We start from the raw sequence: 10,286 nt of genomic DNA, 5'->3' as shown, positions 1-10,286 counted from the left end.
AGAAGCAAGATGTAAACGGCCTAATTGACTAGTATATAAAATCTCAATTACAAAACTGATCACAAGTGGCTTTTCGTATTTGCTTTAAATGTCTCATGTTGTATTTACTCTTTAGCAAGTTGATCACTAGAATTTACTTTTGTGCAATTTTATCTGCATAGTCAGATGTGATTCTGTTGTAAAAGTGTGAAACAGCATACACTTACTTTTTGCGTTAATACTTTTTGTATTTATTATAAACGGTGCTTTTCACCCCTGTTTTCTTAGTGATCTGGTCTTTTGAATTCATGTATAAAGATTATGTTTTAAAGTTAGACCATAGTCTTTACAAGAGTGTGGAACTTTGCATCACTATGGTGTGACAAAATATGTTGGCGTGTAAAAACACATCCAAACATTTAAGCACAACTATTTACACACATACTAAGCAGGATAATATCTAATTGTAGATTGTGAACACACCATTATCTGATTATTTGGGGTCTGAGAACGATTTTTTAACAAAAATTTTGTGCTGGATGTAAAAAATAAAGGTAATAGTTAATAACAAAAACTTTAAATCAACATGAAAACCATAATATAAATAAATAAAATATAGTTTGAAAATTACTTCAATAATATTTTCCTTTAGTAAAGCTATGTCCGTATCACCCACCACAAAGTTTTGCGTTTGTGGTTGAGACCTCGCAGAGATTACACCAATATTAGGGTTCTCAAACATTGCCTGTTTTTTAAGGAATACAAACTTTGCCATTGTTTATTATGTGCAATATATCATTATATGGCCAGTTTGGTTTCTTCTTACTTGTACAATATACTTGGTTCTAAATACAAAAATTAAAACTCCATCACCAATCAATTATTAAAAACATTTTATTTAAAAAAAACTGTTTAAGTACATAATGCCAAACAATAGGCTACAACAGTTGTTATTACAGTTTCTTCATGAGAGATTCTTCATGCTTGAACAAATCGTTGACCAGGTCGTTGGCAATGCTTTCACAATTCACATAGTCCAGCGGTTCCCTCGTCTTCATCTGGTGTGTTGGATTCGCTCGCACATTTGTAACTGATTCATTGAGCAATCAAGATTGTCAATTATTGGATCAATGTTCTTCACTTTTTCAACCAACTGACTGGTGTTTGCTTTCAGAAACCTTTGACGATCTGAGAATATAAAAATTAAAACAATAACTGGAAAAAGGAAAATGAAGGCAAAATGGGAAAGAATACAAAGATTGAATCTAACCTTGTATTATCCTGTTTCTCTTCTTTCCCAGTATCCCCGTTTGGGCAGTATTTGGCTTTGATCAAATCTGCAGTAAATAAATAAGTTTGATGAGTCTGCAGTAAAACAAATGGCTGATGAAGGCTGTAGTAATAGTTACAATTCTCAGTCTGAATAATCCAGGAACATGACACCGCATAAAATAAATTAATCTTGGCTTATTCTACAAAACTCGATCCAATAGTACCAAAAAAATAAAAAAATTCTGTATTTCAAATGTGCACATGCCAATGTTAGACCAGAATGTAACCCTCCTTAAAATTGGTCCCAAATAGTTAACTACGACTGATTAATTAAGAATAATTTTATACATTACATAGGTGAAAACTGTTTTAATAGTTTCTCGTGTATTAATAGTTTCTCGTGTATTACACTTACAATATGCCGGCACATTTGGTTTGGCAGAAGTCATATTGATCTCAAAGGAGCCAAGAGTTAAACCAGTTATGATTGGCGAAAACACATGGCCATCATCAGATGCAGAGATTTTGCCTGTTTACATAAAATATCTGTCAGTTCATCTGTCATTATACATAGAGTGCAACAGTGCCTCCCCCCCTTTTTCATTCTTATTTCCCATAGTGATTTAAAAATATATATATTTATATATAAATATGCAAAATATGCATATAGCTTATACAAACATTTCAGTATTTTGAGAGGGTAGGGAGATTATGTCATTCGCAGTGCTTCATGGGAGTGGGCAGAGCTATTTTGGAGTGTGTTGCTTTTTTTTTTTTTTTTAACTATGTTTGACATAATTTTCACTACAGCATCATGGCTCATGGGTAATGTAGTTTTCACCAGGAGTTCAACTGTGAAACACGATTATTTACAAAAAAATAAGCTGAAGGCTTTATCAGAATCAAATACCATGTATTAACAACCTCTTAGCTCACAGTAGGTTTGTCTTTAAAATTAATTTCCGTATGGAGAAAGTAAATGTTTTTACTTCCAGAAACCGCCTGTTGCACTCTATAATGTTTTCTCATTAAAAATAAAATATAAACCATACTAACATGTTACTTGGGTGCCTGATTGTCCTTCAGTGTTTGCTGTCTCTAGAGAGAGAAGGAAAGACCATGTTACTTTAAATGGCAATGAAAAGCGCTAGCCTACATAAATAGCTTTGACTTGACTTTTATATGTTTTGCTTATCACATTGTGACAGTGTCATTCATATAGCTTACATGTTAAACAATTTATCATGCAAATTGCTAAAAGTTAAAATCAAAGACAGAGTAAAAGAAGAATTAAAAAGTAACCTAGCAAAATTTAAAAAGTAAGTAACTGAAGAGGAATAAAATAGGCCTATGCACATATAAGCATGTCTGACTAAAATAATCTCTAAATAAGATTTAAAACTGAATAAATCCAAAACATTTATTTTAGATCCTTTATGGAAACCCCGCAGCTTAAATAAACGATGCTGCAGATTTTAGTTACATCAGATAAAAAATACAACATAGCATGATGCAAAATAAACATTGCTGTAAAACAGTCATGTTAAACTGATACTTTTGTGATATGGTTTAAAAAAAACATACCATAATGAACATAAACAATGTTGTACATTTTTTTAATCATACTTTATGATAAATTAATATAGTAGATACATGTTAATATCTGTATCACATCGATATCATAATACAATGCTCCATATTTTTAAACCCATACTTTGATAAGTTAATATAGTAGATACATTTTAATATCTATATCACCAGTTACAGCAGATAAAAATACTAATAGCATAATGTGGATAAAACAAATACGTAGCCTGGGCTATTTAAAACACTAATGAATTATACCGTCTTTTCCTTATGTATAAACAATTTTTCAAATTAAACATCATTGCATTATACAGAAAAACAGCACCGTAGCATAAATTAATTATAGAGAAAGTACTCACTGTTTTGCATTGTTGATGAGGTGGTCACAGAAGAGAGGGTGCAAAAGTTTTTGGTCCAGACATGGGGTATGGCACACGTCCATGTGTCTTGGCTGTTTTATAGCCTTTTACAGTAAGAGCCTGTGGAAAACTATGGGAAAACGGCGGAGCTGTGTGTCCACTATATTCTTTCAGTACTCTATGAATGGAACTGTTTAGGTTCAAGGTCAATTCACATTCCCAGGGGTAAGGCAGACCTTTTGATTACACGAGCGCCATATTTCACTGATAACTGTCACTCCTGAAAATAAGTCTTATGAATTAAAAGTAATTTATTACCGGTGTACGAAAACAGCGATGATATAACTTATTTGTCACGCGAAATGTCCATGCTGGCAGGCACTGTGATTTTTTTTCTTCAACCCTGGTGAAAATGTAAGATGATTTTATTTTTATCTAAATCTAACATAATTGGTACAGTAAATTTATAAAATATTTATTTTAAATGAACAGAATGCTTTTCAAATTCAGTAATTTAGTAAGATTTTAAATGAACAAAATGCTTATTTGTTTTATATATGATATATTTTAATTTATACAATTTTAAAGAACGCAATGCTTTTCAATGGGCTCAGGAACGTGTCACAAAAACAGATACCAGGCCAGCCACACGCTGGTGTGACAGAGAGAAAAGACTTCAGGGGAAACACTTGTGGGTTTTTTCAGCCATGGTGAAACAGTCAGATGATTTTATTTTTGTTTAATTTATATACTTTTAACTGAACAGCATGGTTTTTCAACTTGAGTCAGTGTCAAATATTTGTGAATGACTAAATGTAAATTTTATAATCATTTCATTTAAATGAACATTATGCTTTTTCAACTTCTGTGTGAGATAAACTTCCAAGGTCCTCAGCAATGCGGAGGGAGGGAAAATTCCTGCTTTGATACACACACACACACACACCCACACACACACACACACACACAGACGCGCGCTCGCTATGTTTCTGAGACACTGCAAGATCATTCATACATTGGATTATTTGCAATATTTTTGTGGCTCCATTTTATTTAAACTGAAATGCTTGGTTCAGTGAATAGTTCTAGATTTTATTCAAACTTTGTGTGAGGTTTTATTTTATATTCTTTTACAGAACAGATAAACTTCCACCATTTTTTTCTTATCACTTTCACAGCTGCCCTTGATAAAGCTCAGGGATAAGTAGGGGATGCGGTGACCAAAACACCAACTTCAAACAATCAAACTAACTGTCCCCATCAAAGCCAATACATCTCAAACTAACTGTTACATCACTTTGTAACTGTAACATCAAAGCTTATGTTAACATCAAAGGTCAATACCTCCCTTTTCTTGATCAAATGAACTTCAAACGATCAAACTAACTGTCACACATCCATCATTTTGACAGAAAGTGTAACCGGAAGGGGCGGAAACTAGGTCAAAGGTAACAGGAAGGGGCGGAACTAGGTCAAAGGTAACAGGAAGGGGCGGGACCGGAAGGGGCGGAACTAGGTCAAAGGTAACAGGAAGGGGCAGAACCGGAAGGGGCTGGACAAGGGGCGGGACCGGACGGGGAGGAACTGGAAGGGGCGGGGGAAGATCAAAGGAAAGCCACGCCCACCTGTCATTTTGACAGTTGCTGTAGGCTATTTACTACTTACCTAGCTACTTCCTATGACAAGACCCCTGTTCGAAGATGGCGGCCGTTTTGACGCATGTTTAGAACCCCAAGGCGACATCTAGTGTTTATATCTATGACAGGCTCTGGGCAGAGCACTGTATAGTGCGTTGGTGACTCATCGGTCTCTCATAATTATTAATGAGACTGAGTTTTTATATCCTATGAGAAGACACTGTCTCTTAATTATTCATGACACCATGTGGATCTTTCAAATCACAGACATGTCAAACTGTGATATCGCGTAGTAAAGGAGAGAGACAATCATGGGACGCAACTTAGTGTATATTTTCGTGGTGCAAAAGTCAAAGTGGGTTGAATATATTTCCCCGCGATGCTGCCAGGGCTAGACTCTGGCTCCGGGCGGTTGGTTGGCCATCAACCACGGACACATCTAATCTGTACGTGTGCCGCAAACATTTTACCCGAGAGAGCTTCGAGAACTGGAGAATGGTGGACTTCGGCGTTGTCGATGACCAATGCAAGTTACGTCTTGCGAGTAATGCGGTACCAAGTCCTGAGGACTTTTCTATCCCTTCAGAGGTATGTGTGTGTCTAAAATGTAACCCTGGTCATTTTACTTGCCTTTTGTTAAATAAGCGGTCGTTATGAAAATTTTTGATATTTCGATAAAATATATATATATTGTATGCTTAATGCGGGAGACTTGTGAATGTGTAGTGATGACGTGCGGGCCGGGCGACACCGTGTGGTGCCTGTGTGTGTGTGTGTGTGTGTGTACGTACGTGGTTGCGTGCAGGCAGGTGAGCCTGTGAAATGATTCGGGGTCAGAGAGAGAAGCGGTAGGATGTGTGTTTGGAAGTCGACTGAAAACTCTGAAATTATCGTACATTATGGGATTTTTTTCATAATTGATCGTAGAGAGGCCAAAATTATTGTACATATACGATAATTATCTACATCTGGCAACACTGCTGGCTGATGACAGTTCCCCCTCTCCCCTTCCGTGCCACACCCACTCCCTCCCTTCTTCTCACAGCCATCAATGCCCATTTAAGTTGCATTTTTCAAAAAGATTGTGAGCTAGACTTGAGCTGAAAGAGGGGGGTTTCATGACCCTTTAAATTCATACCTACGTAATCACCATGACCAAAATTTTACTTTTTTTTTTTACATTGAATCTTGAAAAAAATATATAGACCGATCCTTTTTTTTTTTTTTTTTGCTGTTACTGCAAACCAAAATATTTTGGGTAGTATTTTGGTGAGTAGGAGCTGTCCATGAGCTAGCAGGAGGATCAACTTTATGACTCTCTATGGGCTTCTCCCTTGACTTTATACCTCCACAATCCACAAATGCCTCCACAATTGCCCGCAAGCTGACCCCTTTACAGTTGGTAAACATAGTGAAGTTTTTTTGTGGGCGGAGCTTAGGTGGAGGCAGAACTATCACTCTGGCCGCTTCACTAACGTTAGTTTGCAAGTTTTGTTAGCTTGTTTTTTTTAACAATGACTGGAGAAAATCCGATTTTATCTTAATGTGCAAGGTCCCTCACTGTCCAGGACCACGATTGTTATTTACGAAAGTTAATTTTAACGGACGGAACCAGTTTGGCTGACCCGTACACGCTCACTCAATGGATGGACGATCTGACAGGATTAACGTTAACGCTAGGCTACCTCCGGTTGAGTGGCCTGACTTCTACACCTATCCGATAGAGAAACAGAGCGTAAAGAGAAACTGAGGGCATATAAATCTCTAGATGCCTATTACTACTGAATGGTCATGCACAAGACTTGTGTGGTACGTTCCGCAGTTTTGCCTAGCCATGCAGCGCCAAGAAGACAACAATGTGAAGAGTGACATTACGGAGCAATTTTAATTATGTGAATATTTTCTAGAAATAAAAATTCCAGATACAGCATATTCATTTTTCATTGATTCTAGCACCCAACAACACAACAAGATGACATTCCATAATAATAATACAAATTTAAGCTCCTTATTCTGTAGCCGAATCTGTGCTGGTTTGTATTTGCCGCCTCCAGTTTTCAATTTGTTTTGGCTCCAGCTATAGAGCCATGACGTAATTGTGACGTCGGCGCAAAAGGGGTCTATCCACCTTTTTCCTGGTTAGCGAATTTACCCATGATTCATAGCGGGTTTGAACCAGAAGCCGGTTGGCCTTTTCCGGTTCGAAGCTTTATGAAGATTAAGCGCCGCTTGCTCAGAACGCCGCAGTGATGTGCTGGTTAGAAAATATGTGAAATAGAGAGAAATGCACACTTCATACGAATTAACCTATACATAAGCAGAGAGCAGCCCATTTCTGCTCGTTTTAATTATTTTGTTTAAAAGTACACATTTCAAGCTTTATATAGATATACTTTTCATGTATGTGAGGCAAGTAACTTATACGCTGAGTTTCGTTGATTAATAAGACAGGCTCCAGTTCACGCGCCCGCGCCTCCGTGTCCTGTATATCTACTATTTGCTTCTTATTTATTATTCCAGGCAATTTGTTGAATAAAAAGATAAGTTGTCTCTCGCCATTGACTACCATACAAATTTTTTCAGAAATAAGGTCCCATGAGCCGGAAGCAGAGGGGAGGGACTTAGGCTCTCTATTGGGAATCTTATGATCATATCTGACTCATCTCATGCGGTTCCCTTTTCATATAATCAACATAGATGAAATAAATAAAACCATTATATTGTGAAACTTAAATATAAAACGTATGTAGGGTATGGACCAATCAGACACACACTAATTATTCATTATATACAAAGGTTTATGAAACTCCAAAGCTAACAGCCCAAATGAACGAACACAAGGGCAGAAACAGTGTCATGTTACAGGGCATGATAAGAAGATTTTACGACCTCCGAGGAATGTGGCCACATGCACAAGAGAGAGATACAATGGGAACACAGAAACCCTTTTTAAAACAGACTTTGCTGCATTAATCATAGACTAACTGATCTATAAATGAACATGCATAAAACTGTGATGACTATTGTGACTATTATGTGACTGTGTGACTATTATGTATGGTATGTACCATGGTATACCACCAACTAACGATCAATGTAACCTCACCTGTATCATGCCTCCTACCTAATTAATCCTCATTTAATGACTCACACTTTGATCTACACACCTTCTTCTAGAATGCAGTGTGGATGTGTTATAGCTACCTAAGCATTAATGAAGGTATAACCATGCTTGAGACAAAGACTCGTAAATCAACTAAGAGCCACTTTCCCTCTCAGATATGTCACCGATCTTATTGGTCAAGTTCAACCCTTGGGGGAGGATCTTTTCCAGCCTTTATTAGAGACAGTCCACATGTGACCTCCCTTTCTTAGTTCTTTCATCCAGCCGCAACACTGTTCTGGTGATACTGGGGAACCCCCTCCCCCTCCACGGGGGCCCCAGGGCCCAGCAGGCCTCGATCCAACCAGATAGGGGCTTAGGCAGAAGAGAGAAGACTCTCTCACAAAGAACCAAGGACAATCTCAGGATTTTTGGAACAAAGACTCCAACCAACAACGACTCCAGTCACCCACTCTTCCGACTTCCTCACTTCTCCTGGGTGCTCGGCGTGGCCTCAACAGGGCCTCAGGCCTTGAACAAACCAGCCATGCGTTCCGGGAGAAAGAGAACTCTCAACCAACTTCCACTTGACACTGCCGGGACCATCAACGACTTAAATTTTCAACAACTTCAAGAATTGTTCCCACTACAAATGCAAGTATTCAATTCAATGAAATGTGAAAATGAAATTCTGATGGTTCTTCTCATAGTCCCTTTTTCCGGTTTCCAATTTAATCGTATCACTAACCTATTTCTGTATTTCTGTGTATATGTGTGTTTAGTTTATTTATGTTTATGATTTAGTTAATAAACTTATGCACTTTATGTATTTGGTTCTGATTTGCTTGCAATACGAAGTCCATTTACGGTTTTTGTTCTTGCTACATGCTCAAAATGCTGTACATGCTAAGAAATAATTATTCTTCTGTGGCCAGGGAAGATACCCTTTTCTTAGAATAAATTAATAATCAAAAGAGTTTGTTGGACGAACTAATTAATTGATTGTAATATTAATTTAGCCATGTCAAGTTAATCCAATTAACTGACCCAAATATTCATAATTAATCATAAAAAGTTATTATTGATTATTAATATTTCATATAGCTAAGTTCCTTACAGTATGTTTAGTTTTTTTTTTTTAAACCTCTTTTAAGTGTCACACTGCTCCGCTTTGCTCACGTGCTCTGGTGTGTAGCCTATAGGCTACATGCATGTGTGCGTGATGTGATGGAGGGGTGCGATTTTCGAATAAAAATTGAATAATACCCAGCGATCTTCGAATATTATTTTTGTTTGAAATGCCCATCCCTACTGGTAGTATTACACCTTTTTCGTTGGATGCTTCAGTTTTAGCGCAGCTAACCAAAAACGTCTACTCTCTGGCATTGAATGTAGCTGATACGAACCAGACATAGGCATTCTCTCCTTTTTATCTTATGCTCAAAGCACCCAGTTTCTAAAAAGTTTTTTTTTTAAATCTTTTTTGAATTGTTAAAACAACCAACAACAGCACATGTAGACCCTGAACACATTCTCTCACTGCTAATACAGTACGAACCGGAAGTAGGCAACCGGAGTCGTCGTCGTGGCGGCGAGCAATGTTTAGAGCGGAATAAGGTGGATAGGCGCGTGGTGATCCAAAATCAGGGTATCTTCCCTGGTCCGTCCATTCCAAATCCGTTTTCAATTAAAAAACAGAAAACGAAAAATGTAATCGTTTTTCAGTTTATTATATCCGTCATAAAATGAAGAAAAAAAGAAGACGGATTTTAAAAAGAAGGAATTAATACATTTTCCTATATTTCGTTTCTCAATCTTACTTCTTAAAACTAAAGTGTGAAAAATTAAATAAACAAAATCTTAAAAAGCTACATTTTCCACGACGGAGCTTCCTTTTTTCATCAGCATTTGCAAAGGTCAACAGCCGGGGGAGCAAAGACGCGGCAAAATTATTACAATGGCATCTTTATCAAGGCACGCAGATGTGATCGTCAACATGATTGATGATCATATGACTAATGAAAATATTTCTGCGCACCTATCCCACATGGGTGTACAAAAATGCTCTGCAAGTGTAAGAGTGTTCGCAGATTTTGCAAAGAACACAACGTGAAAAGACGCAGCCACGTTGATGATAGTCATCTAGAGCTGGCTGTATGGTATGTACCATGGTATACCACCAACTAACGATCAATGTAACCTCGCTATAAATGAGGTAAGTTTATGGACTATTTTTGAAGTTTATCATTCATGTTTATTCATGTTATGTAAGGGGACGTTAGTTATGAATGCAGCACAAAAATATTCAGCCTGCAAAAGCAAATATATTTGTTATTACTAATAATAATG

General features: G+C 37.1%; 1 long non-coding RNA gene across 1 annotated transcript; it reads right to left on the bottom strand.

Annotated features, from left to right (window-relative positions):
- Positions 1–979: 979 nt before the first annotated feature.
- LOC143735799 (uncharacterized) lies at positions 980–1,781 on the bottom strand. Its single transcript, XR_013203302.1, has 3 exons — positions 1,667–1,781; positions 1,250–1,316; positions 980–1,167 (listed from the first exon to the last, which is right to left on the bottom strand). It is a non-coding gene; the product is annotated as an uncharacterized LOC143735799 (long non-coding RNA).
- Positions 1,782–10,286: the final 8,505 nt, after the last annotated feature.

The sequence above is a fragment of the Siphateles boraxobius genome, unplaced genomic scaffold (genome assembly GCF_051911475.1).
Source record: "Siphateles boraxobius isolate OS27281-9 unplaced genomic scaffold, OSU_SipBor_1 13, whole genome shotgun sequence".
Taxonomy (NCBI): Eukaryota; Metazoa; Chordata; class Actinopteri; order Cypriniformes; family Leuciscidae; genus Siphateles; species Siphateles boraxobius.
This window is presented reverse-complemented; position numbering and strand designations above follow the sequence as displayed.